This window comes from Palaemon carinicauda, chromosome 10, assembly GCF_036898095.1.
Source record: "Palaemon carinicauda isolate YSFRI2023 chromosome 10, ASM3689809v2, whole genome shotgun sequence".
NCBI lineage: Eukaryota > Metazoa > Arthropoda > Malacostraca > Decapoda > Palaemonidae > Palaemon > Palaemon carinicauda.
In genome coordinates, this window is record NC_090734.1 from 62,544,390 (window position 1) to 62,550,447 (window position 6,058).

Consider the following 6,058-nt stretch of genomic DNA (forward strand, 5'->3'; position numbering starts at 1 on the left):
CATGTGCCAATGTATGTAGTAACAGCAATGTGAACTTCCACAAATAAAAATGAAAAAGTATAAAACAAAGAAAAACCATATACTCTGAACAATGTTTTATGAAAACTCTTTGTCTCTGGTGGAATATTGCTCTCACTTCTAAGCTATTCGTCGAAATGGCTGGAACGAAAAAATTTCTACCTTGCCACTGGATGTTGTTCACCTTACGACAGATCACTGTTAAATGAAAAAAAGTGACTATTGAATAGCAATTGCTAGTTCTAGGAGAACGACAGAAGAGTTCAGACTGTTGTCGGTCATAATAGTAGAAAATTCCAATACAAGATGTATTACAGCGATCGGTATATAATGTATCTCTTTTAACACTAAAGCAGAGAAGTCCTCAAGCCTTGTCTTTTAACTGAATAAAAGATCTATCCAGATATACGGAGAAAGAATTTATATCAATAAATGAATGCTGGAAATAAGAAAGCGTAGAGATAAAATCTTTCATCCCAATATGCTATTCTTTTGTTTGTTATGTAAGAATAAGCTTCTCAAACACATATCCTATACACGTGTTAAAATTTGTTATTATAAAGGAGATTTATTCTAATGCTAGTTCTTTTCATTGTTGATGTATCTCTCTATATATTCGATCTTTTCATTGTTGATGTATCTCTCTATATATTCGATCTTTTCATTGTTGATATATCTCTATATATATTCGATCTATTCATTATTGACGTATCTCTATATATATTCGATTTTTTCATTGTTGACGTATCTCTATATATATTCGATCTTTTCATTGTTGATGTATCTCTCTATGTATTCAATCTTTTCATTGTTAATGTATCTCTCTATATATTCGATCTTTTCATTGTTGATATATCTCTATATATATTCGATCTTTTCATTATTGACGTATCTCTATATATATTCGATCTTTTCATTATTGACGTATCTCTATATATATTCAATCTTTTCATTATTGATGTATCTCTCTATGTATTCGATCTTTTCATTGTTGATGTATCTCTCTATATATTCAATCTTTTCATTGTTGATATATCTCTATATATATTCGATCTTTTCATTATTAACGTATATCTATATATATTCGATCTTTTCATTGTTGATGTATCTCTCTATATATTCGATCTTTTCATTGTTGATGTATCTAAATATTCGATCTTTTCGTTGTTGATATATCTCTATATATATTCGACCTTTTTGTTGTTGATGTATCTCTCTATATATATTCGATCTTTTCGTTGTTGATGTATCTCTCAATGTATTCGATCTTTTCATTGTTGATGTATCTCTATATATTCGATCTTTTCGTTGTTGATATATCTCTATATATATTCGATCTTTTCGTTGTTGATGTATCTCTCTATATATTCGATCTTTTCATTGTTGATGTATCTCTCTATATATTCGATCTTTTCATTGTTGATGTATCTTTCTATAAATTCGATCTTTTCGTTGTTGATATATCTCTATATATATTCGATCTTTTCATTGTTGAAGTATCTCTCTATATATTCGATCTTTTCATTGTTGATGTATCTCTCTATAAATTCGATCTTTTCGTTGTTGATATATCTCTATATATATTCGATCTTTTCATTGTTGCTGTATCTCTCTATATATTCGATCTTTTCATTGTTGATGTATCTCTCCATATATTCGATCTTTTCGTTGTTGATATATCTCTATATATATTCGATCTTTTCATTGTTGATGTATCTCTCTATATATTCGATCTTTTCATTGTTGATGTATCTCTCCATATATTCGATCTTTTCGTTGTTGATATATCTCTATATATATTCGATCTTTTCATTGTTGATGTATCTTTCTATATATTCGATCTTTTCATTGTTGATGTATCTCTCTATATATTCGATCTTTTCGTTGTTGATATATCTCTATATATATTCGATCTTTTCATTGTTGATTTATCTTTCTATGTATTCGATCTTTTTATTGTTGACGTATCTCTATATATATTCGATCTTTTCATTGTTGATGCATCTCTCTATGTATTCGATTTTTTCATTATTGACGTATCTCTATATATATTCGATCTTTTCATTGTTGACGTACCTCTATATATATTCGATCTTTTCATTGTTGACGTATCTCTCTATATATTCGATCTTTTCATTGTTGATATATCTCTATATATATTCGATCTTTTCATTATTGACGTATCTCTATATATATTCGATCTTTTCATTTTTGACGTATCTCTAAATATATTCGATCTTTTCATTGTTGACATATCTCTCTATATATTCGATCTTTTCATTGTTGATGTATCTCTCTATATATTCGATCTTTTCATTGTTGATGTATCTCTCTATATATTCGATCTTTTCATTATTGATGTATCTCTATATATATTCGATCTTTTCATTATTGACATATCTCTATATATATTCGATCTTTTCATTGTTGATGTATCTCTCTATGTATTCGATCTTTTCATTGTTAATGTATCTCTCTATATATTCGATCTTTTCATTGTTGATATATCTCTATATATATTCGATCTTTTCATTATTGACGCATCTCTATATATATTCGATCTTTTCGTTGTTGATGTAACTCTCTATATATTCGATCTTTTCGTTGTTGATATATCTCTATATACATTCGATCTTTTCATTGTTGATGTATCTCTCTATATATTCGATCTTTTCATTGTTGATGTATCTCTCTATATATTCAATCTTTTTGTTGTTGATATATCTCTATATATATTCGAATTTTTCATTGTTGATGTATCTCTCTATATATTCGATCTTTTCATTGTTGATGTATCTCTCTATATATTCGATCTTTTCGTTGTTGATATATCTATATATATATTCGATCTTTTCATTGTTGATGTATCTCTCTATGTATTTGATCTTTTCATTGTTGACGTATCTCTCTATATATTTGATCTTTTTATTGTTGATGTATCTCTATATATATTCGATCTTTTCGTTGTTGATGTTTCTCTATATATATTCGATCTTTTCATTGTTGATGTATCTCTCTATATATTCGATCTTTTTATTTTTGATGTATCTCTCCATATATTCGATCTTTTCGTTGTTGATATATCTCTATATATATTCGATCTTTTCATTGTTAATGTATCTCTCTATATATTCGATCTTCTCATTGTTGATGTATCTCTCTATATATTCGATCTTTTCGTTGTTGATATATCTCTATATATATTCGATCTTTTCATTGTTGATTTATCTTTCTATGTATTCGATCTTTTTATTGTTGACGTATCTCTATATATATTCGATCTTTTCATTGTTGATGCATCTCTCTATGTATTCGATTTTTTCATTATTGACGTATCTCTATATATATTCGATCTTTTCATTGTTGACGTACCTCTATATATATTCGATCTTTTCATTGTTGACGTATCTCTCTATATATTCGATCTTTTCATTGTTGATATATCTCTATATATATTCGATCTTTTCATTATTGACGTATCTCTATATATATTCGATCTTTTCATTTTTGACGTATCTCTAAATATATTCGATCTTTTCATTGTTGACATATCTCTCTATATATTCGATCTTTTCATTGTTGATGTATCTCTCTATATATTCGATCTTTTCATTGTTGATGTATCTCTCTATATATTCGATCTTTTCATTATTGATGTATCTCTATATATATTCGATCTTTTCATTATTGACATATCTCTATATATATTCGATCTTTTCATTGTTGATGTATCTCTCTATGTATTCGATCTTTTCATTGTTAATGTATCTCTCTATATATTCGATCTTTTCATTGTTGATATATCTCTATATATATTCGATCTTTTCATTATTGACGCATCTCTATATATATTCGATCTTTTCGTTGTTGATGTATCTCTCTATATATTCGATCTTTTCGTTGTTGATATATCTCTATATACATTCGATCTTTTCATTGTTGATGTATCTCTCTATATATTTGATCTTTTCATTGTTGATGTATCTCTCTATATATTCAATCTTTTCGTTGTTGATATATCTCTATATATATTCGAATTTTTCATTGTTGATGTTTCTCTCTATATATTCGATCTTTTCATTGTTGACGTATCTCTCTATATATTTGATCTTTTTATTGTTGATGTATCTCTATATATATTCGATCTTTTCGTTGTTGATGTTTCTCTCTATATATTCGATCTTTTCATTGTTGATGTATCTCTCTATATATTCGATCTTTTCATTGTTGATGTATCTCTCTATAAATTCGATCTTTTCGTTGTTGATATATCTCTATATATATTCGATCTATTCATTGTTGATGTATCTCTCTATATATTCGATCTTTTCATTGTTGATGTATCTCTCTATATATTCGATCTTTTCGTTGTTGATATATCTCTATATATATTCGATCTTTTCATTGTTGAAGTATCTCTCTATATATTCGATCTTTTCATTGTTGATGTATCTCTCTATATATTCGATCTTTTTGTTGTTGATATATTTCTATATATATTCGATCTTTTCATTGTTGATGTATCTCTCTATATATTCGATTTTTTCATTGTTGATGTATATCTCTATATATAATCGATCTTTTTGTTGTTGATATATCTCTATATATATTCGATCCTTTCATTGTTGATGTATCTCTCTATGTATTCAATCTTTTCATTGTTGACGTATCTCTATATATATTCGATCTTTTCATTGTTGATGTATCTCTCTATGTATTCGATTTTTTCATTATTGACGTATCTCTATATATATTCGATCTTTTCATTGTTGACGTATCTCTATATGTATTCGATCTTTTCATTGTTGACGTATCTCTCTATATATTCGATCTTTTCATTGTTGATATATCTCTATATATATTCGATCTTTTCATTATTGACGTATCTCTATATATATCCGATCTTTTCATTGTCGACGTATCTCTAAATATATTCGATCTTTTCATTGTTGACGTATCTCTCTATGTATTCGATCTTTTCATTGTTGATATATCTCTCTATATATTCGATATTTTCATTGTTGATATATCTCTATATATATTCGATCTTTTCATTATTGACGTATCTCTCTATATATTCGATCTTTTCATTGTTGATGTATCTCTATATATATTCGATCTTTTCATTGTTGTTGTATCTCGCTATATATTCGATCTTTTCATTGTTGATGTATATCTCTATATATTCAATCTTTTCGTTGTTGATATATCTCTATATATATTCGATATTTTCATTATTGACGTATCTCTATATATATTCGATCTTTTCATTGTTGATGTATCTCTATGTATTCGATCTTTTCATTGTTGATGTATCTCTCTATGTATTTGATCTTTTCATTGTTGATGTAACTCTATGTATATTCGATTGAATTTTAAACCAAACTATATCGAATTTAGTGCAAAACTCTAGATAAACTCTGGATACACTGTTTCTCGATATTGAGAATGGAATAATGAACGATTAGATGTCAGTTTCTCATTATAAATGAGTCTTCAGAGTTGTTGAAAGAGTATATCAGTTTGCAATGTTTTTGTGTAATTTTAGAATCTATATTTTCAGGATAAAAGATTCCTTTATTAAGAATGACACTAAAAACTCCCAGTTAGGAGCCAGAAAAAAAAATGCTATCATCTCTGCCAGACCTACTGACAATAACACTTGTGTAGTATTCCGGATAACTTTGTACAGTTGATGGCAAAACTGATGCATCAATTTGAAAAATTCTTCGTGCGTAGTTTGCTGGAATCTCTCGTGGAGTTGCCAGTCGGTATATTTTCTTACAATTTATATCATCGTCTTTATCTGATAATAAGCATCAGTAAATAACTGTAGGGCCACAGAAGGCATTTCCATATTAAATGGTCAAAGTTATTTCAATAATTGTTTATTAAAAGAAAAAAAAATAGATAATTTACCAGTAGAAATACTAATGGCTTTCAATGTTTGACATCTAGTGTTCACCCTTCAGTGGCAGCAGGAACCACCAAATGCATGACCATTGGCTTTATTCGATTGTAAATGACTTTTATAGCACTA